This window comes from Passer domesticus, chromosome 3 (assembly GCF_036417665.1).
Source record: "Passer domesticus isolate bPasDom1 chromosome 3, bPasDom1.hap1, whole genome shotgun sequence".
NCBI classification, from domain to species: Eukaryota; Metazoa; Chordata; class Aves; order Passeriformes; family Passeridae; genus Passer; species Passer domesticus.
This window is the reverse complement of record NC_087476.1, coordinates 101,182,132-101,203,037: the sequence shown is the minus strand read 5'-3', so window position 1 is coordinate 101,203,037 and position 20,906 is coordinate 101,182,132. Positions and strand designations below refer to the sequence as shown.

Here is a 20,906-nt window from a genome sequence, read left to right as displayed (position 1 = left end):
GGTGTTTTAGGTGAGTGCCAGACTGGCTGTGTGCTGTATGACTTTGTATACTTAGATAAACTCTTTTCTGTGTACTGTTATGTGCATGTTATTGTTCATGGTGAATGTCGAAGTACGTTTGGTGATTTCTTTTGATCTCAGTTGTGCCCTGGGCTATTCTGTAAGTAATAATTCTGTAATTCTGTAATATTCTATAATTCTGCTGGGACAACAGCAGCAGTAGTAGTGTCAGGATGCAGAATCAATGTATGCCAGCAGCAGGAGACAGCCACAATGCAGGGACAGTTTTTCAGAAGCTAATTTGAGGAACTGTATATTTCTTGTCCCAGTTTGAGTGGATAAATAACAGATGGTTAAAGGAGGATTTATTAGTCTCTGGCCATTCTGCTGTCAGGCTAGAAGACATGGAAAGTGACCCACTTCCCACTTCTCTAGGTAGTGTTTCTTTTTCAAGAGTGGAGCTTATATTTTATTCATTTTTATAGATAAATACATGAAGCTTAAAGGATGGCTACCCAACTTCTCCCCTGAGTAGTTGTGCTTGTTTTAAAATACACAAATAAATGAAGCATTGTTATTCTATTAGTTGGTTTTGTTCTCTCAAGTTATTTTTTGGGATTTAAAATGTGCAGTTTTGGATGTTTATACATTCAGAAGTAGATGCTTGTAGTGATTGAAAGCTTTTTTAATCGCGTGGAAAATTTTTCTTTAAACTTTGCCACCCATAAAAATTGGTATAGTTTACATTCAGAGTTGTCTTCTGTTTTTTGTTGTTCTCTGTGGTTGTGTGGGCTTTGGAGATCAGCTTCATGCCACTACAATTGTTGGCAGGTTTTCAAGCCTTAAAATAATTGCCCATCTGTGTAACTCCCAGTGAAAAATTAACCATTCAGAAAGAGTAGCTGTGACATAATTTGAAGTCTGATTTGACAACATGTAAGATAACAGAGGAAAGTGAGAGGTAACATAGTATACAGTCTATCAAGTGAGATTGTTCATGCGTCTCTGAATTAATGATTCACAGAAATGGCAACTTCAAGAATAAAGAGCCAAAAAAATCCAAGTAGAATTTAAAGAAAACTCTGAACATGAAAGAAGATGTAATCAAATGTTTCCTAGCAGAAAGAACTGTACAGAGAAGAATGCAAAATCTGTTTGTGTTGGGGTGGGTGGGGGGTTGGGAAGGGCTGTAGGGGAAAAGAAAAAAGAGTATTTGAGAGGAAAAGGCAGAGAAAAAGTATTCTTACTATCTGTGGGTAGCCAAAGTTTGTGAGAATCAGCTTTCTGTTCAGTGATTAAAGGAAGATAATACCAGGAAATGTCTTCCTCTGAACCCTTAGCTCTCATAACTCATTACTTTGAACTTCAAAATGCTGATTTGGATTTCTTCTGCAGCTGTGTGTCTTAACGTTACCTGTTTCTTCTAGTCCATTCAGGGTGAACTGAAAATAAAAGTCACCTCTGATAGGATGGTCAGTGCTGCATGTGGCATCCTCCTGGGCCTGAGGAGTATAGGCTAGATAGGAATTTCTTTCTCCTCAGATATCAAAACTCGTTACCATTAAAAATTCCACCCCCACACCTGTTTTACAACCTAGTGTTTCTTCAGGGTCTGAGGCTGGGCGTGCCACTGGAGAAACTGGGATGGTTAAAGACAGAGAAGCAGGGCTAGATGTGATTGGTTCTATGTCCCTGAATCAAGCACGTCAGGGGCATATGGTTTGGTCTTTGAAACCCCAGCCCTGTTGTCCTGCCTCCAGGTTATGGAGTACTTTGAGGCATTTGAAAGACCTTTGGCTGCACAGGAAACTCCAGTTATGTCAAAATTGAGTAGCCTTGTTTCCTTTGTGTTTGAAAAATATATCTTCCCAACTGGCTCTGCTGTTTTCATGGTTTAGCCCCAGCCAGCAGCCAAACCCAAGGCAGGCACTCATTCACTCCCCCACCACTGGGATCAAGGAGAGAATTAGAAAAGAAAAAGTGAAAAAACTCATTGAGAAAAAAAAAAGTTTAATAGGGAAAGCAGAAACTGCATAAAAGCAAAGCAAAATAAGGAATACACTCATTGCTTCCCATGGGCCGGCAGGTGTTCAGTGACTTGGGAGGGCAAATGCCATCACTCTGAACATCCCCCCTTCTTCCCCCATCTTTATATAGTGTGTTTGAGTTGTGTGGTATGGAATATCCCTTGGGTCAGCTGCATCATCTCCCCACTTCTTGTGCACCCCCAGCTCACTTACTGGTGGGGTGCATAGAGAAGCAGAAAAGGCCTTAGCTCCATGTAAACAGTGCTCAGTATTGACTAAAACATCCCTGTTCTATCAACGCTGTATTCAGCTCAAATCCAAAACACAGCCCCTTACCAGTTACTCTGAAAAAAATTAATTCTATCCCATCCAAAACCAGCACAGCTACACATCTCCAGAGTGGCAGGTCGGGCTTGAGCTGCTGGGGAAAAGCCATGTCTTTAGCCATCTGAGATGACTAAAGAACCACAGCCTGACTGTCCTTCTCACTTCTTGGTCTTGACAGGAAATTCATTTGAAACATAAGCAATATATTTCTGTTTAGCAAATAACCCAAGATAATTTGGAATGGTATCTTGGGAAAGGCATCTTCTGCTCTGTTAAATTGTCTCTGCAATGAACTTCCCTGTAGTACTAAAGGTCTGGATTCAGTCATTTTCCAGAAATGCTTAGATGTGAAATGTCTGTAATTTGTAAATGACGTGTTATTTTATATGTGTGTGTGTGATATAGTCTGACATATGACTCACATCTAAGAGCATATGTTCACAAACTGCCAGAAAAAAAGCATTTCTTTGCCAGGCCAGTGGCTGATCGTCAGATCTACCAATTCATGTGTACCCTGTTTCCTCTCATGCTTTGCTTAAATGCTCTAGGTGCATTTGGGTCTCTGAAAGGTTTTCTGTGTGTATAACAATGTGTGCATATGTGTGTGTGCAAATATGCATATGGGTATACATGGATTTTATATGTACAGGAGTATAAATGTATTTATGCATGCTAGTTCCAATATGCTGCCTTCTTGGGTTGAACCATTGCTAGTAAAATCTGCCATCCAGAAAACATAAAATGCATGAGGAAAATAAAAAATCCCAAAGAACTACACTTGTTAACTAAAAAGTAAATGTATCAATTTATTGATTTATGGATTTGCATATTTTTGTTAAACATCAAATTTGTGAATTATGAAACAGTTTTAAATTATTTTCTTCATTACACTTTTTATGAAGCTTACCCTGTTGCATTAAGTAAAGAGAAGAAATTGTTGAAAAGAGTAAATGATGGAGAAATGCATGAACAGTTTTACAGATTAGTCACTAGAGCTCCAGTAAGGCAGAAGGAAAAAGCACAGCTCCACTTCAAAACATAGTTGCTTTCCAGGTGCTTTGATCAGTGTGTCAGTTCCAATGACAGCTGTGCAGGATTTTGTAAGAGCAACACATAAAGAATATGTGTATTAATTAGATCTATGTATAATTAAATATATATTATAATTATATATTATTAATTTTGTAGTTTTATATATAAATATATAAATATAAAATTTATATAATTATATACCTTATTTTCTCATTTAGATGTTCAGGAAGTGACGTTGTGGACAGCAGAGATTACAGTGGAACAGTAATGATTGGTTACTGGTTCATATTATGATTGTAGATTCCTAAATTTTTTTTTTCTTTAATACATTGGGCATGCTGAACTATTTGAGACTTTGCACAAGGTGGAGTGTAAAGGCCAAGCAAACTTTTATGTTTTATGTATGAGATGTTCTGTCATTAATCAGAAATGGTGTTTGACTAAGAAACTTGCACATGCCCTGTGTGGCTCGAATATGCATCCACACAGTGATTATAAGCAAATAAGAGGCTTAGCTTGATATCAAATTTGCTTGCGCTCACTTAGCAGAATTATTTTGAGAGTATATGGCTGTGTTTCATTACTTATCTTTGGGAACAAGAGTGATGCTTATCAGGAATTGTGTCTTGTTTCAGCATCTACACAAACCACAAAAAATGGGCTCCTTTTGGAGGTCTGCAACAGCAAAAGTGTCACTGCAATACCGTGGCTGCTGTATTAATTGTGAGAGCTTGGTCCACTGCTATTTGAGGTATACTGAATGTGTATGCACAGCAAACGGTAAATTTTTGAACTTCTGGAATATGCAAATATTTTAGCAAACTAAGCCGCATTCCAGTTTAACAGGAGATGTTAAATTAATGAGAGCTGTTATGCCTCACCACCAAAAATTAAACATGAGCTTCCTTCCCCTTGTACAAACAAAATCAGTGAGAAATCTTCATTTGAGGACAAAGGGAGAATAATGTCAGTCCTTGATTGTTAGACTATATAATGCCACTGACAAGCTCTAAGGCTGAATAAAACCCATTTTTAAGATTGGGTTATGCTCTGAGCAATGTAACCTACTAATTTAGCTGTAAACTTGTTTCTTTTCTTGATATGCTTAATATAGAATCATAGAATTAAAGTTGGGTGAGCCCAGATTGGGCGAGGAAAATGTTCTGTTTCATCTCTAAAATAGTCCACATCAGCATATTTCTCTCTGCCTCATGACCTTCAGGTGGAGACTGTAGCAGGTGATGCCTCTAAGGAGAAATTTCTGTTTCAGGAAGGTTGAGGTGGTGCCTCCATTGCTGGTAGGTCATTAACCCAGTTGGTGTTGGGTTCCTCATGTGACTGCAGGTAAACACAAACCATCCCTGGCCTCGGTGTTTCCTGCTCTTCAGCCTCCAGCCACCAGCACACCGGATGGTTTGGGCAGTGTGTGCTGTGAAAGCAAAGTGGATCTGCCACCATTTCCCATCTCTGCAGCAGGAGAGGCTGCTCACGGGGCTGGCACTCAGCGCCAATATCCAACAAGTCCAGGGTCACCTCCTGGCCCCAGGCTGTAGGCCAACAAATTGCTCTTACCATACAGCAGAAATGCTGTTGTCTTTCTAGGGTTTGTGCAGTTCTCCTATGACCTAGAATCTAACACAGATAAATTTTTACTTTCCATTGTCCTTCATGGACATGTCAAGTCATAGTTTAAGTATTAAAGATATCAGGTCCAGTGAACGTGAACTGTGTGAAAGGTATTGGATAAAAAAAATTAAAAAGCCAACTTGTAAAGAACTTAATATAAATATTATAATGAAAGAATAAAAAGAATGCCATAGGTGAATCTCAGTAGCATAATTCCTACGTATAATATTCCATGATAGCAAAATAAAATAACGCCATACAAAAAAGATTTGGGAGACTCCACAGGGAGTAGGAATAGAGACTGTGGAAGTATTTAGATGACTTTTCAGAGAAAATTGCAAGAGAAACTGTTGAGAGAGTAAACTAATTTTCTGAAATTATAATCCAATACACCATCTGGGAATGTGCACAGTTCCAGCTGAGCAAGGCGTCTTAGTGGTTGGGTGTGATAAATGCTAACTCATTGTAAAATCCCATTTTCCTGATGCTGTTAATTTATTTCTTCTGTTGAGGGGGAAAAATAGACATAAATATACATAGTTTTATGTCTGAAAATTAGAGTAGTAAGAGTAGAAAATAAATGAAAATATTTTCAGTACCTGGAATTGCTGAAAATTCACCATTTGTCTGAGAAGCTAATTAGTGTTTTAACTACATTGCACTACATGAACTACTTTGATTTAAATATTGGACACAAAATGCATATTTTAATTTATGCATTTTAAAAGAAGCTGATGGAATTTGCTGTGATGTGGGAGGCCTATAAAATGTTCTTTGCAAAATCGCAATTCTCAATATATTTCTAGTCTAGCATGTATCAGAGTGCCTGAACCAAGTCTTTAAAAACAAAAAGGTTAGGTTTAACTTAACAGTAAATGAGAAATAAGAGGTTTGCAGATCCTGGCTTTTGGATGCACTTCAACCCCAAGTAAGTTACCATTGCCAAGGCAATTCCTTTTACTCATGGGTTAACAAAATAGGAAAAACTTCAACTTTTTGGATAACAAAAGCTTTAGCAATCAAATGTGACTCTTGGTGTGCACTAATAGTTATGCAGCATGCAATTTGTTTTTCATTACCACATTGTGCACATAATTTCAAGTGGTATTGTTTGTAATAAAAGAAAATACTTATTGGTGGTTACAGGTGCTTTGCGTGTGGAGTCTCTTCTGTCATTTAAAACTTGGTTTGTTATGTCAGCAAATAATTTTGGGGAAGAACAGCTGCTGCTTTGTCCCCTTGTGCATACCTGAAGCCACCTCGGAACTTAGCTTGAGGCTTGGTCTGTCCCTTCTGGGGACTGGGTGTTCTCCCAGTCACCTCCTGCTGCCCCAGGGCTGTGAGCACCGTGCAGCACATGGGGGCTTTTGGAATCATCTTCTCCATAAAAAACATCCTGGTCATATACTATTTCCTTTTAGCAGATTCCAAATGATATTGTAAGCAAAACTCTGAACAAAATGGATCCCATCTCAGCTCTGCCTGCTTTTTCTGTTCCAATGTCTCTCACCCATTCCTTCCATGTTTGTCCCAGCTCTGAGCTCTGGTGTCCTTCCTGCCTGAGAAGGGCTAAAGGGGTGCCTGATCCTTGGCTCCTGAGCTCACAAAGGTGCAGGCAGTCCCTCTTGCCCCCAGTGCTCTTAGGGGGAAGAGGGAAGGGCGATGGGGGGTGTTTACTGTGGCCTGCAGGAGATTCTGGGAAATATGGAGCAAGATGCAAAATGGGAAGCTGCTGGCTCGAGGTTGGTAAGTGTAGCAAGCTGGGATTGTAATTGAATGGTTTTTAATTACCAGCTCTGGAGCACAGTGAGTTGAGTCTGTGAGTGAATTCCTTTATCTCTTGGTATAAATGAGAATGAGAATGGTATAAATGAGAATATGGAGAAGTAAGGAAAAAAAACCTACCCTGAGTTTAGAAGAATCATATGGGCAGTTAGGTTTGAATACCTGAAAAAATGGCATTCCTCTTTTGTTTGATCTTGATTTTCCTTCTAGTGCAACAGGTCCTACTTTGAAGCTGATCTTGGGAGGAAAGATGTGGACTATTTTGATTTTTTTTGAGACTAAAAAATTAATAAAAAAAGTAAAATAACAAAGTTAAACCTATTCTCTTTTTTCTTTGCTTCACTCTTAAGTAGTTTTGTAATGATCAAATGAGATTAGTTATAAATTTCACTCATTATTTTTTTATATTTCCTCCTTGACTGCTTAAGATCTTTGTGAACAAAGACTTCAAGGTGGTAGAAAATGCAATAAAATTAAAAAATAACCACAAACAAAAAGACCCCCACCCCTTATTCCTTGCAGTTAAGCAGTCCAGCCCCACGTCTCACTTGCATCAAACAAGCTCTTAGGATATTAATATTTTTAATAACGGTTTTTGAATTGCCTGCTAATACGGAAAGATGTATGAACACCAGGAGAGTTGAAGGTGACAAATAATAAATAATGTGCCATCAGAAAATAGTTAATTACAGTACAAAATTGAGATAGCAAGCCTTGTGTGCAGGGAGGAGTGTGGATCAGTAGTACCAGCTATAATTCATGATAGGTCAAACCATATATGAAGGAAAAGCTTTCATTTGTAAACATTGTCAAGCCCAGGGGGAAGCAATTAGTGATGAGAATCAAGTTTCGTTTGTGTCAATCTCATCATGAGGGGTTTTTTTTTGGTTTGTTTTTAAATAAGGGCTGCTGCTGCTTTTCCCCCAGAAACCAACAAAAGGAACATGCAATATAATGTAGATGAAGAGGAAATTCACCTGTCAGCTTCATGAACAAATTAATGCTCATTAAACAGACGTAGGTCTGTGAATGTGTTTCCTGCGAAGGGAAGGCTGGCTTTGGTTTCTCAGGGCAGCTCTGAGTCAGTACGAGCTGCAAGGTGCTACCAAGTGTTAGCAGAGCAGTAAAAGCGTTGTTGTCACCAAGGCACCCTCTGAGGTAAGACTTTGTCTCATTTTCTTTTGCTGTGCATGTGTTGCAGTTTGCCCCGGCCTATCCCAGTCTCACATTTGGGTCTCTGTCCATGCCATTGGCTGACTCTTTGGTGGAATAAAACCCAGCACCTGTGTGTCCTTACCCACCAAGGGACACCTGGGCGCCTGGTCACTCCTTCCTTGTGCCCCTGAGGGACTTCATGGGACAGTCCTGCCTCAGGGAAGGAGATAGAATCTGGTAAGGCTCTTAACTTGTCTACAAAGATAAGCTAATATTTGCTGGATTTTTTTGGGGAAAACTACTTGTAGAATTCTGTTTTGTTTGGCATCAGAAAGTGTTTCTGATAGTCTTTTATATGAGATCAAAGAACAAAAAGCACCTTTTAAAGATAATAGTGCTACCTTGTGTCTTTGCCATAATTAATTTAATAGTTTTTCATCTCAGTAAAAGACTCTTCACCCCTTCTTTGCTTTTATGAAACTTGTTTTTATATATATATATATGTTTTTGTAGAAAGATCTACATAAATAAGATAAATTTAGCTGTTCTGTGCAGAATTTTCTTTATAATTTTTAACAACATTCTAGAAGGCACTAGGTCCAACTAATTTTCCTTTATAGGAAGAATCAGTTTTGATTTGAACAGCTGATGGGTGAAGGTGTAGATCCACTAAGAAAAATTAACAGGGCATTATTACTAGGCACATGAAGAAGTAGCCAAACGATTCAGTGTGCAACCAGCTGTTTAAAGCCACTTTGTTACCTTGTGACTTCAAGAGGCTAATGACATCCTAGTTAAAAAAAATAATAAAATGAAATTTAGAAAAAGCTCCAAGATAAATCACAAAGCAGTATTTCAGAGGAATTGAATAGGAGCTTTTGTAAAGATGAAAATTATGGGCATGTGGCCCTTCATTTATGTGATTTTAAAGGCCATATGGAGATTGCCAACACAGCAGTTGTAAAGAGAAGATATGCTTCAGAAATCTGTGTAATTCCCTGATGGTCTCTGCAAGTGTATGTAAGGGAAGTCTCTCATTAAAGGCTCTCAAAGATATTAAATTCCCATAAAGTAAGAGAATGATCCATTGATTGAAAGATAAAACAGGAAAGATGTATTGGTTAGCTCAGCTGGAGAAGAGAGTGCATCACTCACATCCAGTATGGGTGCAAGCAGCACAATACTCACACAGGGTACAGGAAAGAGCTTATATACTGTTTGATCCAATTCAGTGTAGAGAAATCTTAAATGATGCACAAGAGAAGGTGACACATCAAAACCTCACAAGCAGAAATATAAATTATTGCAAAAGGAACTAGAAAACAGAGCAGGGAGTATCAGCACCAGTTTGTGAGTCTGTGGTAGATGGTGCTCTCACATTTGGACCTGTCTTCCCTCTCCATTCATAAAGGTGTGGTAGATCTGAATTGTAGCATTCACATTCTCTGAAAAATCCCTTCGCCCAGGATTTTTCTCCTGAGAAGCTGAGAAGCCTCAGAGAAAAAGGAAAACTATTATCTCATTTGCTTCTCCTCTGTTTTGCTCATGTGGAATGTGTTTGGAGATTGTTTACCCAGAAGTGATTGCTTCATTGGGTTTCTGCTGTGAGTTGTTTTGGCCAGTCAGGGTTGAGCTGTGTTGGGACTCTTTCCAGAGTAACGAGTTTTTATTATTATCCTTTTAGCATTGTGTAAGTATCTTTTCTGTATTCTTTAGTATAGTATAGTTTAGTATTCTTTAATATAATATAATATCATAAAATAATAAATTAGACTTCTGAGAAGATGGAGTCAGATGCATCATTCCTTCCTTCATTGGGGCACCCTGCAAATACAATACTGAATTAGGTATCTAGAAGAACGATTGAGATTATGGAGCCCTTTACATTCTAGACAATCCTCACCTTAGGACTGTCCAGCCTGGATAAATCAAATGTGAAGAAATGTATTTTTAAGCTGAGTTATGTCAGCTTTACCACAGTTACCTTTCCTGGATTGCAAATACAATAGTTTAACATGTGTCTTTACACAAACAAACAAGCCCCTATCTGTAAAGAGTTCAGGTATGATTTCAAAGTGAATTTTCAAGAGAGTTATGCAATTATTGAGCAATCTTGCATCAGAGTTCTGGATCTTTACTGCTATTCTGACAGGATATGCTGCAGTTCTGCTGAGGGAACCACACAAATACAGTGCACCTTTTAAGATTATGAAAACTGATACAAGCACAGACAGTGCTAAATTGTAGTCACTACATGCATGGCTTGAGCCTCCAGTAGTTACTGGAAGTATCAAAAGTCCACCTTGCATCCTACCATTTTGTGTGAATTCCTGGCCTTGGATGAAATGCTGTTTACGTTGAAGTTCACCCTTTAATCAGAGATGAACACAGAAGAAAAATTAAGGAGCTGTTTGTGCTAGAGGTGCTTTTGATGATGTATTGCATGGAGCATAAGGCACTGATATGAGGCAGAAGAAATGGGGAGAAAGGAAATCTTTTAAGCAAAGCACTTTCAAATTCCTCACCTTTATTATAGTTATGGACAAAACAAATGAAATCTTGCTCATTTTGTTGTTTCCTGGGTTTGCCTGGACACTTAGAGGAGATTGCTGCTTGAGGACAAGTATATTCTTTTCTATTTCTGCTTCATGCTTGGTTTTGTTCCATCAGAATGTTTGTAAAACAACCTGCTCCACTGGCTGCTGTCCAGGTAAATGCTTACATCTAGCAAATTTGTATTTCCCTTTTAAAAATTAATACTTTGAAGGTTGTGGGGAGACAGGTGTAGGAATTTAAATAATTTTATACCACTTAAATACACATGGACAATGTGTGTGGTGTGGAAGATGGAGAGCAAAGGGCAACTGCCTCAAAGGGAGGACATTTTGAGGGCTGGCTGTAGACCAGGACATTGGCAGGCTCACATGCAGATCTGGTGAAAGTATACCTTGAACTAGTGGAAGAAAGGAGGTAAATAGGCACTTCTGGGTTCTGCCAGCCTCTTTGATCCTTCCTGCTAGCAAAGATAGCTATTTCATGATGAGGAGAGTATGAGACCTTTAATGTTCACCAGTAAGTCCCAGTTTTTTTGCTTCAGTGTCTTCAGTAAAAGCCTTTTAAATCAAAATTCTGCTCCTATTTCAGCATGGTTGGAAATGAAACTTGCTAAAACCTGATGAATAGGCTCTACCAGCTTTCTTTGCTCTGTGTTTGATTGATTTGGTTCCTCGCTTGCATTGCCTGTTTAATATCTCAGATACTAATTTCTTTTCTGTGTGTTGACTCGCACACTGCAGCACATCTTCTGGTATTCAACTATTACATGTATGATAAATGAACACTGTAATGTCAGGTGTACTGAAAATCAATGCTGTTAATATGCAAACAAATAACAGACCTGTAACCTCTCCAAAGGCAAAGCATCTCAGTAAATACAGGAATCAAAACCTTCATGATTTGGTGTTACCTTGTGAAATTTGCATTCAGAATGATAATTCAGGCTAATGGCTTCATGCTCCCATGGGGCAGCTGAAAGAGATTCTGAAATGGCAGAAGAAAAGGGTATAGTAAATAAATGCAATGAGCTGTCAAAGAATATTTCTACATCAAACAAGTCTCTGAACGTTTTTGTGCTTCATAATCTGACCTTTTCTAGCTGCTCTGTTTTTTGCCTGAATCAGATCGTGAAATGAAACACATTAGCTACAAAATAAAGATAATAACAATAATAATAAACCATTTATATAGCCACTAAAAGTGTTAGAATATTGTAGAGAAAATTCTATTAATTTACAGTAGATTGGTGAGGGTAAAACACCCTTTGATTGCAGTTGCTAGGCAACCCTTCTCTGAGCAGATGTAGGTACCATTCCTGTTTGTTTAACACCAGCCGTACTGGAGTCTGGCCGCAAAATATGTTACAGCAGCAGCAGGGAAGAGCAGAGGAGAACAATTTTAGCACTGTGGAGATGAAGTATCTTTCTCTTGCATCCTTCATGCATGAATAATACAAATGAGATTGCATGGAGAAAGTTTGACAGATTGGCCAAAACAGCATGTTTTCACCTGTTGATCACAAAAAAAAAAGTCCTTATTCCCGTCCTGCATGTGTGGAAATGGGACACAGAAATGTTAGACTTCCCTACAAAAAGCTCCTGTAACTGCACATTAGACAGCAACAAGGCTAAAAGAAGACCCCAGGTCTTCTCAGTCCCACACTCAGTGGTCTGTGTAGAAGTCTCATGATATATTTTCCCTCAGAGTAATACACTCCAGCCTGCTATGTAGGATGATTTTGTGGTATTTCTTTTACAGGAAGCATCATTAGTATTCAGGGCATTGTAGCAGTGCTTAGAAAGACAATAACCAGAGTGTTTCAAGAAATGTGATCTATGCTTCTGTATAAACACTGGTGTAACATATGTTTTTGTCATTTACACTTAACTCCCAGAATGTGCTTACTTATGTTATTTACTTTTACAATTCAAAATTAAGTATATTTTATTCCAGACAAAGAGTGAGAGCAGTCTGTTTGGATGTCGATTGAAAATTCATGTTCAGGGTGTTAAAGTGTGGTGATTTCCTTCCAGAAGACCTCAGAGTTAAAAGGCCAAATGTATGCAAAAACACTTGTTTCAGATCTTTGCCATTGGGAGTGGTGAAAATCAGACTCTTTTGCTACTCTGTTGTGTGCCTTATGTTCTGATGGCTTTTGGCATGGTCATGTGAATGAGGCAAAGAAAAGATGGAAAGGGTTCATCATCCCATCTGATTTTTAAACTACAAATAATTAAACTGTAATTTAGAGAATATGAGGTTAAATTACTACAGATGATACTGAGTAAAAGGTAATATCTGTGATAGTGTTCAGTTTGCCTTTTTAGTTTCCTGGGTTGTGAGCAGGCATTTTGTTCTTGAACCTTGGATATTGGATGGAGGATCTGCCTTTTCTTTTGCCCAAGGAGAGTTTGGAGACAGGAGGATTCCTTTAGCTTAAAGGAAATGGTGATCTCTTCAGAAGAAACTAATCTGGGTTAGATGGTTTGGGCTTATGGTCTGCACCACATCGTGTATGCATCTGTGGCTGCTTGTAGCAAAGCTGTGGTGTCCCTGGAGCTACACAGGCGCAGGGCATCCTTGGTTATTCTGACAAGTGCCTGTTTCCTCAGCCTGGGAGGGAACAGGGCACTGAGTGCTGGGGGAGAACTGGAGGCAGGAGGACGTCCCCAAAGAGTTTTAGCCACAGGTATTACAGTTTTATTTTCTTATTTTATCAGTGCATGGAAATTAAGTACACTGAAATTCTTCCCACCTTTGCTGTCATTTCAGTAATTATATGTAATGTAGCTGAGAGTCCCTGAGGTGATAAATGTTTTCAGTACCATGCAGAGAAGCTGTATGGTGAGAGCTCTGGGGCTGTAGACAGCCCCATGAACAGGTCTGGGCTGCTGCATGGTGAAAGAACAGGGGACTTTTCAGGACTGAAGCAGGCAGAGAAGACAGACATGCCCAGAATTATTTGAGTTTCATGATGTTTATTATCATGCTAGCAATTTTGCTTGTTTATTTTTTAAAAAAGTTAAACTAAACAAAATGGCTTTTCCTGGGAATTCAGATATTTTGAAGTAGAAATTTTGTGTTGTGATAGGTATTTTTAACACTTATCCAGCTCCAGAGGAAAGGATTTGACCTTTTAAATAAGTATACACAATAATACCATTTATATGCTCAGAAGTTAAATACATGTTCTAAGAAGGAATGAGGTTCTGTACAGCTGCAGCTTTGACAAAAGAAAATGTAATTTTATAAGGACCCACATAAGGGTGAAAGAATGCTGATTATTAGCCTGCATATCAAGTCATAATTATGCTTTCCTCAGAACTAACAGTGCAGATGTTTTATAAACATAAATATGCAAATATTTATGAAACAGGACTTGCAATATATTTCTATTCACAGTAATCTTGACCTCACTGTTTAACCCTTACCAGTATTCTTCTTGTTTTTGTTGTGTAAAATAATACCTGGATTTTTTACCAGTTAATCAGTTCAACAAGTGCGGTTTAAGTGTTGTACTAATCACAAACAATGTTAGTGAAGATGAATTACATTCCTTTTGCATGTTGTGAATTTTATTTTTCCTCCCCAGAAGAAAGATAAGAGAGAGCCTCTGAGGTTGGAGAAATTAATATGTATTAAAAAAAATAATAAAAATACTCATTTATATTTATGAGAAGTCTTTTCTTTAAATTGTCTTTCAATATACTTTAGTCATGAAGTTTAAGGGAATAACTTGATCATTTCTGAGAGGTCCTTTTAAAGCTCAGTTTCTCTCATCCCAACTATTCAAACCTCATGAAATGAACAGGGGTAGTGCCATCAAGAAAACCATCAGCTATGCTGCACACTTTGATACAGTTTTGATATGGTGTAAAATAAATGTTTGTACTGCGGTTGCTTGGTATAAATGGCAGTGGCTTTCTTTTCAGTTTCATGGAGCAATGCAATACTTCTCAGGCTGTATAGTCTCCCTTTCTCAATACATGTACTTTACATTAATAATAATGAGTATTACACATGTGGGCTAGGATTAGGCTATTTTGAAACAACTTTCAGTAATTTCTGAGATGAATTTTTATGTAGTGCTTCAAGTGTGTTGAAAGGTACAGATGACTTCAACCATGAGAAAAGGAAAGGAATTCTGCAGAAATAGGCTGTTTTCAGTCCTTTATTCCAGATGAGAATCAGATATTATATTAAAAAGACAAAAGCTAATCTTTCCTAGTCTGTAAAAGTCATTACCACTTGACACCTGTTGGAAGACTTGTATGAAATACATTAGAGGTCTCAGTTCAGTTTGTAGAGCATAGATGTCTTTAAAGTACCACAAATATCCTAGAAATAATGGTATTTTAGCTTTTTTCTTGTGTTTTGAGCAGATGATCTATTTGCTATGGATGTGGAGAGGGAAACTGAATAATTTTGCTAAACCAGGCTTGTCTTTTGTCCAATAAGCAGCACACCTTATATTCTGGGATTCAAAAGAGAAGTGAAGAAGTGCTGAGGTAGCAATTGCAATCTTTCAGTTTAATACAGAGCAGAGGGAGTATGACTGTGGTTTAGGAATAAAAGCAGGTGATTATCTAAGTTTTGGACATTAGCTGTTCTGCTAATGTACTATTTTATGTGACAGGAGTGGGTACATATATCTCTGTCCCTGAAATTGTTAATTTTTTGCTTCACTGAATGAAAGTTGTTGAAATCATAACTTTTGTCACTGTCAGCTTACCTTCATTTAGCCTTATTCATAATGCAAAATCTCCTCAATATGTGATATTTTATTTTTTAAATATTTGTGGACATTTTCAAATTGCTTTTATTAATTTTTTGTTTTCCTGGCTTCTGAATATGTGATAATAAATCATCTCCTGTATAACTTCCTTCTGGTTTTAACTGTTCACTGATTCTGATGCATGGCCCTCCTTTTTGTTGGTTCTCATCTGAATCAGTGTATGAAAACACACTAGGCAGATGCTGCAGTCCATCTAGTGTGTTTCAACTTGTTATTTATTTCCAGTACAGGCAATTTGTGTGTTTGCCCTTACTCTTTAATGGGGATTCTTTCTCCTGGAGCTGAGGCTCATTCTCTTTTCACTGTGCTGCAATTTCAGGAGATTCTGAAAAACAGACAGTAATACATGAATTTCATATACATCCTACTGAATACTGAAAACAGAGGACAGGAACACATCCAGGACATGATGAAAAATCTGAATCCTTGATACTCAAACGGTGAATGGTGGTTATTTGGATCATGGACAATTGGTGCAGTTGACACTGTTTGAAAGATAGAAGGGAAACACAGATTTAAGTGAACAAAATTTAAAAGAATTGTTAGGAAAGAAATACTCTTAGTTGACCTAAATCCTGGTCAGGTATTTAGAATATAATTTTATAATTTTAAAATTAGATGGTATACTCGATTGCAGCCAAATTTCAGCTCTCAAAGTGTCTCATCCTGTGAGGCTACCAGAATATTTTGATATACTTTGTGATTAAAACTAATTTTAATTTATATTATGTAGACCAGCATAAAACTCTGTTTCTTTCTTGTTTCTATAGCTTTAGTCTGCAAACCAGTCTATGTCACTGTGGGAGAATGATGCTTTTCATACACTATGGTCTTGAACACACATTATTTGTTCAGATGTGTGAAACAGTCAGCTAATCCTGACAACAACAGCCTTTCTTCCTCTAGTGGTAACATTTTAGGAACTATTGTCTAGTGGCAACATTTTAGAAAGCCCCTGGACTCCGGAATGCAAGTGGTTGTGGTCATGGTTAAAAATAGCTGATGCTTTTTCTCACTTCCGCCTCTCTTAACATCAGAAACTAAATACATTTTTTAAAAAAAGTTTTCTGTTTTGCTTACATTTAGAAAATGTACTAAATATAAAACTATCTTGATTTGCCACCTGTTATCTACTGTTTGTCAGGAGGAATGACAAATATACTCATCTAATAAATGCTGAAGTAAGGATCCAGTGCAGCCTGGACCTAAATTGCTTTTGTGTACTACAGTGGATAAAAATCTAGAAAAGGAATTGAGTATTGATTTTCCTAATCTGTTTTATCAACAGACAATGCAAACTTATGCACTACCCATACCAAAAAAAGCTTCTTTTTATGAACTTTATTACGTACTTACAAATATGTGCATGAAATATGCAAAGATCTCACTTCTCTCATTTGCAAATATTCTGCATTGAGTATGCATTTATTTTGACATAAAAAAACCCTAAAGCATTCCCTTAAAGTCATAACTACTCTTGTTACCATCACCAGGCTATAAAATTGTATCTTAGATTTTGCTAAGTCCCTTACTTAAGTAATAGTCATTTGGTTTAAAGTCTGAATATCTACTTCTGCTTTTATTTGTGCTTGATTTGCTTTCTTCATGCAGAGTCTGGAGTGGTATATGCATCTGCAAGTGATCTGGGTTTGCTAATGCAGAGATAGGTATTTTATAGGTAACTTTTTTTCCCCCTTCAAAAAAAATACAAGAAATTAATGAAAAATTTCTGTTTACCAGCACTTAGAAGTATTTTCTAAACGAAACTAACCAGAAAGCATGTGTTTGTTCAGCAGTTAATATGTTTCTATATTCCCACAGTATATAGTCTTGCTATAACCCAAGCTGTAGTCAAGAGCAACCCTACCTTTGGGGGAAATTAATTTATAGAAACCCCTTTTTTGATTTTTTTTTTTATTACAATGGGACCTGTCAGCTCCAGTCAGGTTAGATGTTTTGCTGTGCTAGACTTCTGATGGTGGCAACTTAAGCTTTAAATTATTTCAAAACTGCTTCTGCTTGATCTGGAACTTAATGAAAGCTGATGTAAAGCCTGCAAGATGAAAATGGTGTATTGAGAACAGTAGGTCAGCAAGTCTTTGCAGAGATAGGCTGGCAGTGAGGGCGTGTGGGGAAAGTTAAATACAAAGAGACTCCAGGGAGTGCTCTGCCTGAAATCTTCTAAAGATCCCAAGCTAAGAACAAGCTTCAAGTTCGAGGAACTTTGGATTTGCCTTTAAGTTTTGCAACACAAGCTTATCTTTAATTTTTTATACCACTTCATTGTTCTAAGCACATGAGATAAAGCGAGATGCTTGCAGCTGGGTATGATTAGCATATATTTATGCTAATTTAACATTATGCAAATTGTATTCTCTCCTGGTTAGCTCATTGAGCACTGGATGGGAGGTGTCTCTCAGCAGAGTGTGAGTCCTCCTTCTGTAGTTGTTTCATACTTTTCACTTGCAGAAATTAAAATTGCTCTGTCTTGTCACACTTTTCACCATGTTTCTTTGAATATTGTAATTACATGAAAGAAAGTTTCAAAATGAGAAACACAAGTCCAACTGGTAATTATTTGAAAAAAAAAAATTCTGTGAAGGTTTCAGATTTGTTGCCTCCCTGTAAAGGCTCAGGGACTTTGATTTTTGGGCCAGTCAGACTTGCAAGAATTTTTTTTTTTTGTTTACAATGAGCTGAAGATGGTGGGGGGCTTATTTTGATCTCATATATGTGTAAATCAAGAAACCTTTGAAGTTAGTCTGGGGTTAAAACCAGTGTGACTCTGATGGGATCTAAACTCCTGATGTTTCTGTAAGAGATGTGTGAGGAGCATATGCTTGTGCTGCTGGACCTGTGACCTGAGTGGCCATGGCTGGTGCCAGAACCACCTCCTGCAGATTGCTGCATCCCCCTTGCCTTTTCCTTTTCAGCATGTGATTATGTACACATCCACTTACCAAATGCCTAAAAGGAGCTGAAGCAGCTGCTGAAGCACTGCTGACATTCTCCTTTCCTTCTATTCTAAGTGGACAAACAGTGACTTTAGTGGAGTGGCTTGTTATGAATTAATGGCTTGATGAGAGCTCCCATTATAGCCCTGCTCACAACTCAACCAGCACAATGCACAAAATCACAGGTTTCCAAGATGGATTGTACAACTCTGCACTCACAGAAGGTCTGAGGGTCTAAGGCATGGCAGTGCTTTGCAGGGGTAAAAAAAAAAAAGCACTTCACAGTTGTTAGAACAACACAAAATCAAAATCCCTTCCATTTAATAGAAAAAAGCCTGGGAGAAAATGGCCCCATGCTGAGCCCAGCTGTGGTTATGGTGGGGGGATGTGCAGGAAGGCAGACACTGTTTTTCTGCCAAGACCTTGACTGTGGGAGTTGCTCCATCTTCCCAGCTTTTGCTGGTCAGAAATGAAGACCAGCAGGGGATTTTGTGAAGTCTGCATGGCTATGTTGTGGGGGCTTGGGCTTTCTCAGCTGGAGATATTTTTTTTGGGGGAGTGGTTTTACTTCAGTTAATGTAGTTGAGCTGACATGTTACTGCTGTTTTGTCAACAGGTGGTGCCCAGACATAGGCTATCCATAGTTTCTTGGTTGGGAGAGCTGGTTTTGTCCTTCAGTGCCAGCATGGTGATAGTGGTTCACTTTGTGTGATCAGCTGGTGGGGAGAGGAGGGCCACAGCCATAACGAATACTGGCATGTGGCCTTTGGTTTTAACTAATGTCCTCATGGTCAAAGGTGGCTGCAATTAAGTATGCAGTGTGTCTTCACCTGTGGCAGGGATTTTAATGTGTGACTGTAAACACCAGGAGCATCACTGCTCTCAGGAGGAGTTTAGATGTATCTTAGTTGCTGCCATTGTTTTTAAGGTACTGGAGGTTTGCCTGGTTGCAACATTTTCCTTTTTCATCCGGATTTCATTGCATCAGGACAGCTTCCTTGACCTGAATGTATTATTCCTATGCATTCTATGCTAATGAAATGTATTGATTATAGTGTCAACAGTGGCATTTTTGTCTCTGTGTGTGAGGCAAACACATGTGAAGTTGGTCAGACTTCACACGTTCTGTGAGCAAAAGCGACGTGGTGGGGAGGCAACAGCTGTGAGCAGAGCCCACTGTTTACTGAGGCACTCTGGAACCCTGGGAGATGAAAGGCAGTGCATAAATGTAGAATATTTCAATTAGTGAGCAGGATCATTGCCAAAACCCTCTTATTGTTCTCGTTGCAGGAATGTGTGCTGCCCTCTTAATTTAAAAAGTAATTCCATAGCTTAATGAAGGCTTATTGGCTCACTGAGGGAGAACCTGAGCTAAGGGGGATGTTAGAATAGAAGGGGGATGTTCATTCTTAAAAACAAGGTCAGATATGGGGGAAACATTGTCTTGTAATGGCCAGGTGGCCTTACAAGGTTTCTTTCCTATATTTACTGAGCCCAATTTGCTAAATATCCCTTTATGGTGTGGTGTGCCCTCATGCAAAGATCCCCCAACTAACTTGAAATACTCAAATATTTTTAAGATCATGGTTTTTGTGAGACATTTATGTTTTTATGTTTGCAAACCATAAAACTAGGGTCTGTGCAGGTATCTGACAATCCAAAATAGAAGTAGTTCAACCCTTGCAGTGAAGCAGGAGTGAGCTGGGCATGCTAAAGTCAACCTGAAGTAGGAAAGTGTCATGAGATGTGCATAAGAAATGTAGACTGAAATAACTTCTCCCAAATCTTGGGTTAATTTAATTCTTAGTTTTGGCTTGTTTTGTAATTTTGTAATGGATTTCGGTCTGTTAATGCTGATGAACCTTTGTTTTTTCTAACTTTTGTTTTTCTTTCTAGAAGCTCAGATATTAGCAAAAATGTATGTGTTTGGGACAAGGACAAAATCAAGAGCCTTATGTTGGTGCAGGAGTATTTCTAAATTTCCTATTTTTGTATATCATCACCTGCAGCATGGGTTTGGGTTCATCTGCTTCTGGTCTCTCCTCTTTGTCCAGCAAGAAATACTTACAGGTGACAAAGCACATATCTTATCAATTCTTATTTAGGAGCTACACTTTTTTGGCTTTAAAGGTGACACATTAGGAAGGTGAGGTAGGTATCCTTCTACCACTCCAGTACCCACAATTCATCTGAGAAGGAGCATTTTTGCTAATTGTTTTGTACTTTCAGCGTATATAATCACCTGTAGCCAAATTCTGGTCATAATTAATGTTCTATACAGATTTTTGGCCATAGACCTGGGAGGGATAATGAGGCTGTGGAGGCAGCACTTTTACAGGTTGCATTATTTTTCTACATTTATTACTAAGTGGGCAAGGTAAAATGTGTAGAATTCTTCTTGAATTTAAAGCATCTAAGTCTAATTTCTTAGTTTTAGCTTCTCTTTTGTAGAGGTGACACCAAAAGAGGACTTAGGAGGGAAAAAAGGGAATAAATTGGCATGCATTTTTCTTTCAATATTATGTAAACTACGGCAAGGTCAGCAGGCCAGAACAGCTGGTATTACTGTACCTTTCCTGGCGTTATTAAATGTTTTGGATACTGTTAATGTACCATCTGTTTAGTTGTCCAGTAATACAATGACCCAAA

At 38.2% G+C, this 20,906-nt stretch overlaps 1 protein-coding gene across 10 annotated transcripts in view; it reads left to right on the top strand.

Annotated features, from left to right (window-relative positions):
• SMYD3 (SET and MYND domain containing 3) overlaps positions 1 to 20,906 on the top strand; it is a 377,228-nt gene that overhangs the window by 134,383 nt on the left and 221,939 nt on the right. For 2 of the 10 annotated variants that reach the window (XM_064414718.1, XM_064414716.1), the window contains exon 1: positions 7,730 to 7,955. The exons of 3 other annotated variants lie outside the window; for them this stretch is intronic. The gene's annotated coding sequence lies outside the window, so the exon portion shown is untranslated. Of the gene's footprint in view, positions 1 to 7,729; positions 7,956 to 8,087; positions 8,190 to 10,639; positions 10,663 to 20,906 lie in introns of those variants that run through there. 5 more of the 10 variants (XM_064414713.1, XM_064414712.1, XM_064414715.1 and 2 more) reach the window with 5 other exon arrangements.